General features: G+C 46.9%; 1 protein-coding gene across 1 annotated transcript in view; it reads left to right on the top strand.

Annotated features, from left to right (window-relative positions):
* Positions 1-2,092: 2,092 nt before the first annotated feature.
* The window catches only part of SLC7A1 (solute carrier family 7 member 1), a 37,866-nt gene continuing 23,059 nt past the window's right edge, over positions 2,093-16,899 (top strand). The window contains exon 1 of the mRNA XM_065730146.1: positions 2,093-2,218. The gene's annotated coding sequence lies outside the window, so the exon portion shown is untranslated. The remainder of the gene's footprint in view (positions 2,219-16,899) is intronic.

The raw sequence follows: 16,899 nt of genomic DNA, 5'->3' as shown, positions 1-16,899 counted from the left end.
TACTGGTCAAACTGAGAGAAAAGAAGGGCATGTACAGACAGTGGAAACACGGACGTCACCTGGGAAAAATACAGGGATACTGTCTGAACATGCAGAGATAGGATTAGGAGAGCCAAGGCACAGATGGGACTGAAATTTGTGAGGGATGTTAAAACCAACAATAAGGGGATCTACAGGTACATTGGTCAGAAGACATACGCCAATCACATATCCTTGGATAAGTGAGGAAGGACAACTGGCTACAGCAGATACTGGGAAGTCTCAGTCTTAACTGACAACCAGGACTCTGGTCTTTTATGTCCCTGAACCTCACATCCCTGAAGCTTTTGGTGGGAACTGGGGGAGCAAACTCCCTGCACTGTAAGGACAGAACAAGTCTGAGACCAACTCATGAGACTGAGTCTATACAAGTCTATGGGGCCAGACAACATGCATACTAGGGTCCTAAGAGAGCTGCCTGATGTGGTTGCAAAGCTATACTCCATCATATTTGAGAAGTCCCTGGGGACTGGAAAAAGGGAAATATCACTCACATTTGTAAGAAAGGCAGGAAGGATGACCCGGGGAACTACAGGCTGGTGAGCCTCCCTCTGTGCCTGGGAAGATCATGGAACAGATCCTCCAGGAAGAGATGTTAAGGTACATGTGGGATGATAGGGTGATCCAAGACATCCAGCATGGCTTCACCAAGGAAAGGTCATGCCTGACCAATCTGGTGGCCTTCTGTGATGGAATGATAGCATCAATGGACAAAGGGAAGACAACTGATGGCATCTACTTGGACACATGCAAGGCCCCCACCACACCCTAATCTCAAAGTTGGAAAGAGGTGGATTTGAAGTGTGGACTATTTGATGGATAAGGAATTGGTTGGAAAGCCACAGCCAGAGGGTTGTGATTAATGGCTTAATGTCCATGTGGAAGCTGGTGATGAGTGGTATCCCCCAGAGATATGTCTTGGGACCAGTACTCTTTAACATCTTTATCAATGACATAGAAAATAGGATCAAGTGCACCCTCAGTAAGTGTGCTCATGACACCCAACTGAGCAGTGCCGTTGATGTGGCAGAAGGAAGGGATGCCATCCAGAGGGACCTTGATAAACTCAAATGGTGGGTCTGTGTAAACCTAATGAGGTTCAACAAAGCCAGGTGCCAAGTGTTGCACTTGGGTCAGGGTAATCTCAGATATGTTTACAGACTAGGAGAAGAACTCACTGAGAGTCCTATGCCCCCAGCACAGGAAAGAAGTGTAAAGCCAGATTAGATAGAGCCCTGAGCAACCTGATAGAGTACTTGTTCTAGTGGATGGCAGTCATCTCCTTTATGAGTTTTCCAGTGAGCCATTATCCTTGGAACGGGGAAAGGTATTCTTTCTGTATTACTGAATTGTGACCAACATTCTTCTTGGGTGATCTGAAAACCAGACAGTGGCAGCTATATCCTCTGCCTTTTACAATACACCAGATGAACAGAAGAAATAGTAAAATCCATCAAAAGGAATTTGGAGAGTAAAGCTGCTAATTTCAAATATTATGCTTCGGTGATAGATGAAAGTACTGATGCTACAGATATGGCTCAGTTTTTCATTAGAGATACTGATAATGAGTATGATATTCAAGAAGTAGCTTATATATATGGTGCCGTTAGCAGCACTTGAAATGAAACTTACTTAAGGCTAGCTTCAGTTTTGGTAAAGGAGTTTGAGAACAAGTTTCAAGATTCCCAACAAAGTCATTAACTTTTTTTTTCTTTTTTTGGTATATCGTTGCTTGAAAATGAAGTCACACAAATATATTATCTGAGAATTTTCAAATGGAACGTGTCAAGTAGATGTTCAACTTAAAGACGAATTTCATCGTATCTCTTTGCGTCAGTAGTGAATACACTGATGATGTATTTTCTCCATGACCCAAGCCCTTTTCACCCAGCGCGGCCTAGTCCAGCCACTCTGACCCCAGCAACTGTACACGTCCTGAGCGGCTGCTGGAGACCCCCACAAACGCCCCCTGAGCATTACAAGAACGACCCCGCCGAGGGGCGGCACCCCGGGAGGGCCGGGCCTACCATTCAACGCGGCAGGGGCGGAGCCCGAGCCCGGTTCGGAGCTGTAAAGCGGTGGTTGGGAGTGGGCGCTGCTATGGCTGTGCGGGCAGCCCGCCGTGCCGCCTCGCCTGACGCGTGAGCCCGAGCCCGGCCGGCCCTCGGCGGGGCCGTGGGTGAGTGCGGGCACGGAGCGGGGCCGCGGGCAGGGATGGGGATATGGCTAAGGTTGGGGCCGGGGCTGGGGCTTGGGCCGTGAGGTGCGTGCGGAATCCATTTTGCATGATGCAATATTGGGGGTCGCGAGTCGCGGCGGGGGCTGCCCGCCGGCCTGCCTTCCTCGGAGCCCTCCCCCCAGAGCGGGGCTGGGGAGCTCAGCCGGCCGCACGCGCGTGTCCCGGTTCGGCCCCGTGCCCTACGTGCGCTGCTACGGGAGCAGCGCGGTGAGGACAAGCTGTGCTGGGAGCTGAAGGCCCCAGCCCTGAGGGAAGGGAAGCCTGCTGCTTGCCGGGCTGCCAGCCCTTACTGGGGCTCGCTGCAGCTGCCCTGCTGCTGGTTCTCATCTGCAGTTAGGGAAGGGACTGGTTTCCATTTCATCTGTCTTCAGCCGCCTTGGCTGATGGGTTTCTTCTTTTTGTCCTAGAATGGCTTAGTTTGGAAGAGAGCTTACAGCCCACCCGACCACTGCCATGGGCAGGGATGCTCCCCAGCAGACCAGGCTGCCTAGGGCCCCATGCAGCCTGGCCAAGAGCACCTCCAGGCACGGGGCATCCACAGCTCTCCAGGTGCCCTGTGCCAAGGCCTCACCACCCTCTGAGTAAAGAATTTCGCCCTAACATCTAAACTAGCTCTCTCCTCTGTTAGTTTATAACCATTCCGACCATCCAGTCACTATCTGCTCATCTAAAAGTTGGTCTCCCTCTTATTTATGAGCTCCCCTCAATTACTGGAAGGCTGCAGTGAGGCCTCCCTGGAGTTTCTCTTCTCCAAGCTAAACAAGCCCAGCTCTCAGTTCTGCTTTGTAGGAGAGGTATTCTAGCCCGCTGATATCTTCATGGCCCTCCTCTGGACCCACTCCAACAGCTCTGCATCCCTCGTGTACTGTGGGCCCAGGCCTGGACGCAGTACTCCAGATAAGGCCTCACAAAGGCAGAGTAGAAAGGGGCAGTCCCTTTTCTCTCCCTGGTGGCCATCCCTCGGTTGATGCAGCCCAGGATGGAGTTGCTCTTCCAGGCTGAAAGGGCATGCTGCTGGCTTGTGTCCAGCTTTTCATTCACCAAAACCATCAAGTCCCTCTCCACAAGGCTGCTCCATGAGCTCTTCTCTGGCACATGAGTGTCTAAATGCGTGTGTCACAGAAGGTAGAGTGGAAAAACAAAATGAAACAAAAAAGAACAGTAAAAACAACTCAAGAAGTTTTTGTATAAAGTCAGAAAGAAGGTTTAGGACTTCTTAAGAGTCTTAGTTTTGGAGCAGTGTATAATTTTCATTGCTGTGCAGGCTGAGGACAAGAAGAGCATTGTAGCTCTGAAGAGTTCACAGTGGACAGAAGAGCCAAGGAGACAGTGTTGTTGATGCCTTGAAAGTTAAGGTTCTCTTTCCCACCAGCTTAGTTGTAAGGTCACTTACAGACATTAACTCCTGCCCTGAGGAACAACCTCATGGAGACATCTGCTGTCATAGGAACCTCTGTCACCCCTGCTCAGGTCTGGGGAGCATGTGGGGATGGTGTGTTTGCACCTGTAGGTGCTGTGGGACATCTCTGCTGCTCCAAGTTATTCCTTGTTGACTGTCTCTGCCATTGAGGGAGAGGCTTGGGCTGTTCCTGTGGGCAAGATGCAGCATGCAGAAACAGTAAAGCAAAAGGGATTATTCCTGCTCTGATAGTGTGTCTGAGTCCTGAAACAGGGAAGCTTGTTTCACTTTAGTCTTCAGCTCTCACCATGTTTGCATTGTGAAGCATTGCATGTGGTTACTCACACACACACCTAGCTTCCCAGCAGCATTGGTGTGTTCACCGTCTACCTCTGATCTGGGGAGAGAGCAGGCAGAAACTTTCCATTCTGTCCAGACACTCTGTGGTCTTTCATTGCCTTCAGCTGTCAAACTTACTGTTCACTGCTGCTTGAGTGCCATAATCAGACTGGCTCCAAATCAGATCTGTTTCCTAAGCAGGATGACTGCTGGGTGCTCAGTCCTTGATTCATTCCACACTGGGATGTGTTTGAGCCTGGCTGCTTGTAGACTCATGCATAGCAATGAGAAGACATTCAGAAGCTACTCCTGGTTTTGGGTGGGCTTGTAAAGGAAACTGACACCAGCCAGGCTTCTAATTCAGTTGTGGATGTGGGTCAAAATGTGTTATTACACATTTGCATTGTACTCTTTAATCCACACATTACTCTCTCTCTAATCTATGCAGGTATCAGTGTTATCTGAGCTGTGTTTTTGTTAAAAGCTTTGCCACTCCCTGTATTTTTTTTTCTGTCTTCCTGTGCCAGTCTAGTAATGCATTTTAGGTGGAACTCAACTCAGTATGGTGCTGCACCTAAGCTCTGTGGCTCTGCTTTAATTTATGTGACATGTGAAGGGCTGGTACATGCCAATCCTGCTGGTGCTGGGTGCAGCTGGTGAGTCTGTCCTGTGTAGGACTGAGGGCAAAAAGGGGTGGTGTCATTGTTTCCACTCAGATGGGGAAGAAGTACAATGCGGGTGAATTAGGGCAGAGATCTTGTTACAGTTACTGCCTCTGTGACATTTTGTTCACCTATCAAGTTCTTCAATCTTGATCTGCCGTGACTGGTTAATGAAAATTCAGCAGCCTCTCAGAAATGTCACTTCCAGTTGTATTCAGGCTTTCAGGGAGCACAAAATGACACCTTTCATTCTCTTCTCTTGGCCCATATCTGTCTGGGATGTCCAGTGCTGAGTCATGTTCATTTTGGGGCAGAAAGTAGAAAACGTGACTTACTTTGGCTGTTGATGCGCCCTGTGGATGCCAGCTTAACCTTGGCAGATGTTCATTGGCCAAGCTGTGGTGTTGCTGATGGGGCAGAGTGGGATGTGGTAGAGCTGCTTTCCTTCTCCTGGAGGATGAGCTGAGATGTCCTGCTGGCTCAAACTGGTGCATAGGAAGCTGGTTGTACTGAGCAGTGGCATGGAGAAGCTGGGTGGTGCAGAAACTTAGGTCAGTGTTAATGCCCAGAGACTATTGGGGGCAACTTGTGTAAATGTCAACCCAATCGAGTAGCCCCACTGCACTGAAGGTAGCATTTGTCTGTCTAGATGCCATCATTTACATCCAGTGTTGCCAACCCCATCTCCCAGTATGGCGCATCTGAAGAAGTGGGTATTCCTGTGGCGTGATTCATCTCATCCCATATGAATTGTGACCTGAGAGTTGCTTTCCACTGACTATAAAAGGATTAGCTCCTGTGTAAATGTCAGCACAGTAGATGTCTGAATGTTTATCTCAATGAACTTGCGATTCTCAGATTCCTCAGTGATGCTGGGAAGAGCTGTGGCTGTTTACACAGTGGGTGAGTTTCTCCTGGTATTTGAACGCTCCCATTGTAGTGCTTTGCTGCAATATCACCGCCTACAGGAAAGACATACCTGATTCTCTCGGTCAGACAACACACGGAGGTCAGCACCTACACTGTGGTTATCCACCAAGTGCAGGATTCTCCACTGCTGCCTGTGGTTCCTGGATGTTTGGGAGTACCAGTGACTGGCATTTGGGACTCACACTTTCTCACTGCTTGTAGAAACCCTGTGTCCTTGAGCTGCCTCGCCTCTGGCGTGTCAGCAGCCACTCTCACCAGATGGATGACTTGTCTTGAGCCCACCAAAGTGGTGGGCTGGGAATCCCATGAGGAGTATCTTGTAGAGAATTGCCTTGTTCCAGAGCTTCCAAAATGAAATGCTGTGAGATTTTTGGCTGGGAGTACGTTTTGGAGTTTCCAGTTCTTCGCTCACTTGGAAAACAGTTCAGCAAACTTAATTTTCACATTTTGCGGTTTTGAGAATTGCAGTAGGGTCTATAGGAAAAGATACACTACTGATTTCTTAGCTGAGCTGCCTTCCTCATTCAGTTTTCCTGTCAACTGATTGCTAGCCATATTTACAGAGAGAGCAATGCTATTCTGGGAATTCAGGGGTTATTTGGTAGTCATTCCCTTCTAAAAGCTTGTGATTAACTACTTGGAGGTTCTTAAAAATAAAAATAATAAAACAGAACAGTGAGCTTTTTATGTAGCTGGGTTTGTCCCAGGTGCTGATTCATGCAGGTTGGTTAAAATCCCTTGTACTGGATCATTTTTTTATCCCTGGAAGCTGTGCTGTCAAATGAGAACATATTCTCAAACTAAATAGTGTGTGCTCTGACCCATATTATTCCTGGCTCTATGTGAGCTTAAGTGTCTTACATTGCCAGGCATTTTAATAGAGGTGAGGAGGGCTGAGTTACAAGCTAGGTGCACATCTAGCTTCATTTGTGCTTGCTGAGAGACCCACCATTGCTGGCTGTTCATGGGTGTCCAGTTCATGGGCAGAGGCAACTGCTGCTCAGTTTTTCACCCAGTTCCCTACCTGAGTTTAGCTGATGCAGTTGTGCAGTGCAAAGGTGCTGCACTGTCATACACATGCTCGTGCTGACCACAGGGGCCGTAAGCAGGACCTTCTGGGCTCAGTGATCTGCTGGAAGAGAGAGAAGTAAGGAACAAAATGCTGTGACACTGTGAGCATGGAGAAGAGGCTACGCCCAGAGCTCAGCAATGTGTTAGGGTAGGAGTGCCACAATTTGGAAGGGAAAGCAATAGGTATTTGAGGTCCCATTAGGAAAATGAACTTCTGTGAGATTTATCTCTGATCAATGTCACAAATTAGGATGGGCATTTGGCCTCTAGGATCTGATCAGTTCAGGAAAGCTCCAACACAAGCAGTGAAAGTATGATAGGCAACTGGAGAAAAGCAGAAGCAAAATATTTATGCTTTGTTCTGAAGGTTTGGATCAGTGCTCAAGCAATCCTGACATCCAAAGCTTTGTTCAGAAGGTTCTGAGGAACGCCACTGTTATTTCCTTGCAAGAACAATGATTCTTCATTTTTCTGATATCTCTAGATTCAAATTCTTGTCTTGTGGAGCTGTCAAAGCCAGAGTTTCCATAGCTGCCTGTTAATCTGCACCCTGCAGGAGCTGTTGAAGGCTTCCCATCTCACCTCTGATGGCATACACTTACACCCAGAGGTGCCTGTCTCTGCCTGTTGATTACAGGGGGCTGTGAGATGGTGTCCTAACCCAAACACCTGCTTGGAGCTGGCTAGCAGCCCCTCATTACTTGTATGGCATGTGAAGAAATGCAAGGATACCCCCAGGGAAACTCGTGTCTGTGCTGAAGCCACAATGTGGTGCTCTACTTCCTCCTGGGAAACCTGCACAGATGTTAGAGATGCTTCCTTCTTAGAAGGAAGTGTCTGGAGAGCAGAGCAGCATGGTGCATAGCACCAACGAATGCATAGCAGCTGCTCTTTGCTTTCATGCTGCTGTTGACTCCTTTGAGAGGAAAATACGAATCATTATTTGTTTCATAGTTACTTTGCTTTAAAATGACCCATATTTTTTCCAAGTCCCTGTGCTGTGGAACTAAGCAGAATATTTACGGCCAGCAGTTCCTTTCCTTCCTGCTGTCGTTTCAAGAGCCTGACAGCTGCAGCAGACTTTATTATACTTCAAAGCTTCTGATTTGAGATGTGACATGTGGGATTGGGGAGACATGGCACTGTACGTGCTAGAAGTTCACTGAAATGTATAATGCAACACCCCTCAGACTGTCATATTTAGGCCTCTGCATAACTCCTTTCTCTGTAAACATAATTAAGAGTCATTTCCTTTGATGTCGGAATGATAATATGAAAAAATATAATGAGGTTTTGAAAGTGTATTAGCAGACTGCTGATAAGTTGCTTTTTCACAGTGGGAGGAAATATTTACTCCAAACGACATCCCTTTGCTGATAGGGACATAATTATTTTTAAGGATAGGCATACAACTTTCTTCAGTAGAGCTGTAAGTGACTTCACTTATCTCTGTCACTGAGTACCACGCTGGTGGGGGAAGAGAACCAAAATTTTTGTTTGGGGAGTTTGTTGGGGATACATGAAAAATATGCTTCCATCTCAGGGATTGAGAAGCAGGTTTTGAGGCAGGCCAGGCTTCTGTATGAGATGCTGAATGAGAAAACTGAATGAGAAAACTGAACACAGTACTTGAGGTGCAGCTTCACCAGAGCTTAGTACAAGAGGATGATAAGCTGCACCAGTGCAGCTGCCTTTCTGCATGCCTGAAAATCCCTGTCCAGATCTGCCCTTCTTGGTGAAACTAAACATCTGGGGAAGCTTCCTTCTGTCTATCCGTCTCACTGCGATGTGTCCCACTGTGCAGGATGCCGTTTGTCTGCATCAGTGTTGGGATTCTTTGTTTCCCTTCTACCACTTCAGTAACAAACCAACTTCTATCTTGATCTGGCTTCCTTCCTTATCTCTTCACTGACATTTCCCTTGCACATCCAAGGACTGTATGACGGCCATGCCTGAAGCTTGCTGAGTGGCATGGCCAGACACGTTGGGTAAGCAAAGCTCAGTCTCCATTCTATTTGGGTTTAAGAAGATGGAAGCTTGCTTATTCAGTATTGTTTCCTGGCACATAATGTTTTCCTGCTTGTTGTCAGGGCCAAACCCCTGGCAGATTACAGGCACTTTGTCACTCAGTCAGTCCCTAGCAGTCTGTTTCAGGCTGTCGCTTGGCGGGTCTCATTATCAGTGGAGATCCCCTCAGGTTTTATGACAAACTGAGGGAGTTAAATCAAGCCGTTTTCTTGCAGGATGTAATTTGAAGCCACGCTGAGGAACTGTTTGAGGGGACTGGAGTTGAGCTGGTGGGAGATTTTTCAATTAAATGGCTTTCATCAGAAACTAGTGACTCTCATAGTGTGTGATGCCCTTTATCAGTGAGGTGTCTCCAGAACATTTGGATGCACAGGAGCTGCAGATGGTGAATGCAGGGCTGTCCTCCTCCCAGAGCTTACTGCGCTTCAGCTGGGCTCTTCCAAGCTGCTGGGGGAGCCATGCTGGCTCAGTGTGAGTTATGGACTGAAAAGGCAGAGAGCACTCTAGGGGTCCCCAGTCTTCCTTCAACTCAAGTGCTGGCTGCAGCTGCTTGCTGCCCTGTCTCACTGCAAGGCTGGAAATCAAATCAGTGAAGTGGTTGGAGAGAACGACAAACGGAAGGCCCTGATTTTTGAATGGGAATATAAGGAATTGGGTTTGTTTCAGTGATCCCATTTGCAGCAGTTAACCGTGTGGTTGTTCTGATGCAGCTGTAGGAGTGAAACATGGTAGCCTGGGGGTAGGAGCATATGGTGTCAAGGCTTAGCCTTGCCAAAGCAAACATATTATCTAGCTGCACCCAAGTCTGTGATGCAGGATCTTTATCTAGATTAAGAGGTATTTCTATAACTTGTTTCTGAAATGCTTGGGTGGTGGAAACTTGCATCTTCCTATTGCAGTGCTTCATAGTGCCCACAGCTGGAAAGCTGTCGTACTTCCCCACTACAAGTTAAGTCTGATAGATCATGTCAAAGAGGATAATAAACAGGACAGTTATCCAAATGGTACTTGCCCTGACCTGGAAGTCTGGGACGGGGTGCATAATGCACCCCCTGTGATTCAAGCAGAGACGGTCAGAGATCTTCTCCTCCATCTGAACTCCCACAAGTCCATGGGGCCAGATGGGATCCACCCAAGGGTGCTGAGGGAGCTAGCAGAGGTGATTGCCGAGCCACTTTCTGCCATCTATCAGCATTCCTGGTTATCTGGAGAGGTCCCACAAGATTGGAGGCTTGCTGATGTGACTCCCATCTTCAAGAAAGGCCGTAAGGAAGACCCGGGGAACTACAGGCCTGTCAGCCTGACCTCGGTATCAGGGAAAGTTATGGAACAGATGTTATTGAGGGAGATCACACGACACGTGCATGGCAATAAAGGGATCAGACCCAGCCAGCACGGGTTCACCAGGGGCAGGTCGTGCTTGTCCAACCTCATCTCCTTCTATGACTGGGTGACCAGACAGGTAGATGAGGGAAAGGCTGTTGATGTAGTCTACCTGGACTTCAGCAAGGCCTTTGACACGGTCTCCCACAGTATTCTCCTAAGGAAACTGGCAGCCCGTGGTGTGGACAGGTTCACTCTTCTCTGGGTGGAGAACTGGCTGGAGGGCCGTGCCCAGAGGGTAGTGGTTAATGGAGTTAAGTCCAGCTGGCGTCCTGTTACGAGTGGTGTCCCCCAAGGGTCAGTTTTGGGGCCCATCTTGTTTAATATCTTTATTGATGACCTAGACGAGGGAATTGAGTGTACCCTCAGTAAGTTTGCAGATGACACAAAGCTGGGAGGATGTGTCAAACTGCCTGAGGGTAGGGAGGCCCTTCAGAGGGATTTGGATAGGCTGAACAGCTGGGCTGAGCAAAATGGGATGAGGTTCAATAAGACCAAGTGCCGGGTCCTGCACTTTGGCCACAATAACCCCATGCAATGCTACAGGCTTGGGGCAGAATGGCTTGAAGAATGTGGAGAGGAAAAGGACCTGGGGGTGTTGGTTGATGCTCGGCTCAACATGAGCCGGCAGTGTGCCCAGGTGGCTAAGAAGGCCAACAGCATCCTGGCCTGTATTAGAAATAGTGTAGCCAGCAGGAGCAGGGAGGTGATCATCCCCCTGTACTCAGCTCTGGTACGGCCGCACCTCGAGTACTGTGTTCAGTTTTGGGCCCCTCACTACAAGAAGGACATTGAGGCCCTGGAGCGTGTTCAGAGAAGGGCAACAAAACTGGTGAGGGGCCTGGAGCACAAGTCTTATGAGGAGCGGCTGAGGGAGCTGGGATTGTTTAGTCTGGAGAAGAGGAGGCTCAGAGGAGACCTTATTGCACTCTACCACTTCCTGAAGGGGGGTTGTGGTGAGGAGGGGGTAGGCCTCTTCTCCCTGATAAGTAATGACAGGACGAGAGGGAATGGCCACAAGTTGCGCCAGGGAAGATTTAGATTAGACCTGAGGAAGCATTTCTTTTCTGAAAGAGTGGTCAGGCACTGGAATGGCCTGCCTAGGGAGGTGGTTGAGGCACCATCCCTAGCGCTGTTCAAGAAGCGTTTAGATGAGGTGCTAAAGGACTTAATTTAGTAGTTGGGTAGGGATAGTGATAGGAGGATGGTTGGACTAGATGATCTTATAGGTCCTTTCCAACCTTATGAACTTATGAACTTATGAACTTATAATATTCATATCTACCCAACCTTTTACCTGTGAAATGGCTTACTGTGGGCTACCCTTGCTGATAATCACAGCTGAAGCTTTGCAGACAAGAATGGACTCCATGGAGCCTCAGTTTGGGAGATAGTAGTATCCCCCTCAGGACTTTCAGAGTAGGAACCTTTCTTTTATTCTGGTCAAAAATCACTAGTCAGTTTGAAACATGTTTGAATGTGTCATCACAAATAACCTGGACCAAGTTTTATGCAGACATTGAAGCAAAAAGCGGTGAAATGTTGACAATTTCCTAGCTCATGAGTTATTTGGAGTTAGGAGTTCTTACCTGGACTTGGGATAACGATCATCATAGAATCAAATTTTGTTTAATCTTGCAAGCAGGATGATCTTTGCTATCTCAGTGGGCACCTTGCTACTCGTCCAGTGGAAGGAAGCCTCCAGGGCTGTGAGATGTCCACAGAACAGTGGGACATGCTGCCTCTGCAATCCCTGTCTTTCAGGAGCTGGAAGAACAGAAAGTGCCTCATCCCCAGCCGTGCAAGGCAGAAGGTTGGTTCCCAAGCAACACATTCCTCGTGCTGTTAAAACAGCTGTGTTCAAAAAAGGAAAGCATGCAGTCCCCTTTTTATAGGCAGTGTGTCTTTAGGCGGGTGATTAAGACTGTGCTTTTGCACACTGTGTGTTGATCTCTATTTAGTGTGTAGTCTAACTGGGTGAGTTTGTTTGAGTAGCAAATGTTATTTGAATGAGTGATGCTTTCTTTAATGACAGAATTGGCAAGAAATAGAACACTACGTTCATGTATACATGCTGATGTAATTCTATCCTTGTGTAAATGTGTATATAAATATGCACATGCTCATGTAAAAAAAAAAAAAAAAGTGAATCAAGTAGACAACAATTTGACAGTACATAGGCCAGGCTTGCCTGGTTGCAGTACGTCAGCACAATGTCAGCACAATGGCATCTTTTCCTCAGTAAAGCCAATTCAAAGATGTGCAGTTAATTGGGTGACTTTTGGCTTGGGCTGCTGGCTGTTCCCACTGCCATGTTGGGATGTCTTCCAGCTTCACACAAAAATACTGCATGGGCATGCTTTTTATTTTAATCAACTGTAAAGACTTTTCTCTGGTAGCCGGCATCTGCAAATTGCTGTGACCACAACCTGTGAGATCTTAGCACTTGTCTCAAGGCTGTCCTCTCTAAACTGCCTGATTTCTCCTTTGGAAACACAGTTGCATCAGTCTGAGAGTCTGATTGTGTGTCCGTTGCTTCTAAAAGTCTTGAGATGTTCATATGCAAAACCCAGCTTCTTCTGTTGCTGTCTTGCTTCTGCTGTGTCACTCATGGGCTAACTTAACAAACCATTTGTAGTTTTTCCAAGAGATATCCTTCAGAAATGCCTTGTCTGACACACTTCATGGTTTAATGCAGGTAAATAAGCATTTTGAAACATGCTTGAGCCTGTTGTGCCTCACTTATTGTTGACTTCCCTCACTGATGAATGATGTTTCAGAAAGCACTCAGCAGCTCTATTATGGTCCCTTACAACAAAACCTTTTTGCATCTAGCAGTCTTGTACAGTAAAATCTTACACCCCAAAGTATCTGTAATGCTAATGACAGTAGGAGGAGTACAGTTTTATCACCTCTTCTTTTTCCAAATAGACTTCTCTGTGAGCGGTTCTACCTTGGGGATGGAAGAAGCAAAGCCAGCCCTTTGGAAAGAGCTTCCAGAGGCATTTGTTACCTGTGTTTGGATCAGAAGTCATCACCATGTGCTTGTTAGGAACTGGGCTGTGTTTATGATAAATATGAAGGGCCAAGCCTATTCCATATTGTTTGCCAGATGTGCCAACGTGACATATGCACAAGCTGTTTGTTCTGCAGGTTCGTTGTAGTGATCCACGTGTGGGGAAACCTTTGTTGAAGAGCAAGAGGATGCTGAGGAAAAATAAAACCCATCTGTGAGATGTCATTTTGCCACGAAGGAGGTTTACTGATGGCAGCAAGGGTTCCTTTGTGTTTCGTAATGGACAAAAGCATATGTAGGACAGGGCTGAGTAGGGTACTGGGGCTGTTCATTGCACATGCAGCAGGGATTTCTCTTTTGCTTAGCAGAAAAGTCCTTGTTCCATGTAATCTGCTTCAGTTTTATGCTTGTCTGCATGTTGGAGTTGACTTCTGGGAAGAAGATTCTCAGGAGCAGCAAGGCCTTAAAATAACTGAGCAGTAGTTTCCAGAAGCTGAAACAAATTGTGATTGTTTAGGAAGTGATAGTACTGCTTATGTAAAATGGTGCCATGTCAGCTTATTTTTACATGTGATGTTTTATGTTTAGCTGGACAGATGTTTGTTATGGTTTACTTTTTGCTGTTAGCCAGATGCAAGGCTGCTTATTTTCTTACAGGATTGTTTTGAAGAATGTCCCTTTTAAAAATGTTGTTAATGGGGAAGGAAATCTATAAACCTGATATAATAGGTATGTTAACCATTAGATAAGGGGAGGAAGAATATCTTATTTTACTTCAAAATACAATACAGACAAGGCACAACTGTTTGGACACGGAACAAACATAAAAGGCCTTGTAAATACAGGACGAGGACCAGTAGGCATGGGTGGAATTTGGTTCATTTGAAGTCAGTGGGAGTTTTGCCATTGAGTCCGGTGGGACAGGATCTCACCCAAGGATGTGAACCCTGTCCCAAGAGCTGCACTGCTAACTTACTGAGGCTAGTCACTATTTCCCTGGGCTCTCAAAGCCGCTTCCCTCCGTCCTGCTGAAACCCCAGTGCCCCTCAGGGTTTGGGGTGAAGCCTCTTCCTACCTAAGGGCCATGCTTGTGATTTGGCTTTTCAGCCTGTTGGTTGCCTGTCTGTGCTTCCGTGGGTAACTGAAGCAAGCAGAAAAAGCAGGAGCTGAGGGGAGCTATAGAAATCAGGCTCTTTGCACCCAGTGGTGTTTTTAAGTGATGAGGGAGTAGACATGGTGAGAGTCAGAGGGGTAAAGGTGTGCAGAGCCCATTTCAGTTCATTTAGATCAAGTTTAGATCGAAGGTGGTTATGTACCATTTACCATCATTTCTAGAGTAATTTATATTGTTTAATGTGATTAGGACTGCACGGTGTTGCAAAAGCAGGGGCCATGCATTCAAAAAAGGAGTCCTCATTTCAAGTGTGCTTGGGAGTGGGAGCACAGGGAGCCAGCCTGGAACGCATTTCCTTACTTCAAAGGCAAGAGCAGCTATTTCAAAAAGCGAGATCACAGGCAGATCCAACTTCTAAGGAGGGAAAGATAATCTCTGCCGAAGTCACTCTTTGATGCAGTTCTGAAGATAACAAACGATATCAGAAAGGTTTGGGGCAGAGGTGTACTGGCCCCTCTGCTGCATCCGCTAAGATGTTGTTGTGCTGCAAACCGAAAGATCGGTGTCCTGAAAAAATTCATGCTTCTCCTTGCTGAAAGCCACTTTGCCACATGGTAGTGAAAATAACCAACGTATAAGATCACTTGGGATAGTCTTCAATCATCTGTGCAATGGAAGATAGTTCTGTATGCGCAAGGATGCAAAAAACAGCTGCAGTTTCGGGTGCCCTGCACCCTGCTCACAGTTAGTGCTTGGCACACTATAGGTGTTGCTTTATTGGCAGGAGAGGCCCTCCAACTTCCCACTGCTTCTTGGGCAGGATGGAGTTGACATCTTGATTTCTGAGATCAGCCAGAAGGCAGCTGTCTGCTGGCACTGAGCCGCTTTCAGGAGATTGGCCTCTCTAGGTCAGTCATAATTAAATACTTTTTCCTCTAAACAAATTATCCATAGGAAGCAGTTCTGCTTTATTCTAGATAACTGTAATACATCTATGAATACCTGTAGATATGCTTGAGGAATTAAATTGGTTTGAAATACATTTCTAGTGAGATTTTTGAGTTTATATATGAAATATATATATGTTTTTTCTAATGAATAAATACTACCTCCCTCAGCCTCCAAAATTTGGCCACGCTCCTGCTGTAGTCCCCGTTGCTAAAGCAAGGGGCTCTTTCTCTCTTAGGGACACCATGCCCAAGAAGGATTTTGTTAGGATGTGTGGCAAAGAGGGAGTGTCAGGGATCAGGTCTTCATTTTCAATGCTGTGATAAAAATTCCACTGGATTGGGACTGCTGAGATACCTTCATTTTGCAATGCAACATGTTTAGTCAAATGTAAATTAAATGCCTGTGTAGAAAATAAATGGTCTACAGGTATTATTAAACAATACATTTTTGAAACAGAGGCTTTGAACCAAATCTTGAAAGGGTTAGCAGCCCCAGCTTTGTGGATTAAAGTGATGATGGAAGAAGGAAGGAACATGGCTGCAAGAACCCGTGGTCTGCCTTTGCCTGGAGACATTTATGAGACCAAGGCAGGTCAGGCTGCCTTTATTAGCACCACTTGTCACTTAGGGTTAGCCCCATTCCCACATTTGCTGTTGCAGAAACCCACGTGTGCACTAGCTCATTGGTGAGTGCACAGCACAAGTGTTTTCTTCTCCTGCATTACACAGTCCAGCCCCCAGGGCAGCACCCTGTCACTTCGGCTCCGTACGTCAGCGATGTTCAGCTCTGGGTCCTGCAGAGATCCCCATGGGCTTGGGCCACTGGGCAGAGCCTTGCCGTGTAAACCTTGCCATAAATATTAACTTTGCAAGAAGCAAACTGTTTTTCTGCAGTCCTTTGGCATTTCTTGATGTCTCTGAACTGCATAACAAGCCTGTGTTTGCACTGGAATCCAGAGCGTGGTTGTCAGTCAAAGTGGTCTTGACTTTCAGCCTGGCTTTGGAAAACAACTCCATGAACACATTTCCTGTGGGTATCTTGCTCATAGTTGGCTGCAGTTTATGGAAGGGCTTTCTTTGTTTAGTTTCAGAGGATTTTTCACATCTTCTCTAGCATTTTGTCCTGGTTGCTGTGCAGCACTGGAATTCTTCAAGACTAAATATCAACCACCAGTGTCACTGCTTGAGATGGGCATAGCCCCATTGCTGTAGTTGTCATAGGGTGCTGGCACCAAGTGGGATCTCCTTCAGTCTGCTGGGTGTTAAGCAAAACCTTCCTGGCAACAGTCTTGTCCTGCCCTGTCCTGCTTTAGGGAAAGTAGGCAGGTGAAAGAGAGCAGTTCTGGCTGACGTGGGTTTGCATGAGATTCAGGTGCAGTGGAGACTGCATGCAAGAACCAATGTTTGAATAAACATTGGCAAACAGACCTGTCCTCCTGCTGGAGGGGGACAAAATAGTTTTCCCTTCAATATGCATTGGGAATTTCCATGGTACACCAAATGAGATTTTTTAGAAGCCTGGCCTGAAACCTGCCTTTCTCCTTTGGTTGGAGTCAGTGTTTTTCTGGACCATAGCTGCCTTTGAGGAGCTGTTGGTGGTCTGGACAGTTCCTGGCACAGTGAGGCTTCTCAGTGCTCAGCTTTCTTCCTGCAGTTCTAATTACTTTTTCCCAGTAGGAGAGGTAGGCTTGAGGCCCAGGTTTATGACTGCTGTCTTGGAAAAATGAAG

Source organism: Cyrtonyx montezumae, unplaced genomic scaffold (genome assembly GCF_038088225.1).
Source record: "Cyrtonyx montezumae isolate F1298 unplaced genomic scaffold, pur_monq_1.0 scaffold_12, whole genome shotgun sequence".
Classification (NCBI taxonomy): Eukaryota; Metazoa; Chordata; class Aves; order Galliformes; family Odontophoridae; genus Cyrtonyx; species Cyrtonyx montezumae.
Note: the sequence above shows the minus strand (reverse complement) of the source record. Positions and strands in the feature narration are given on the sequence as shown.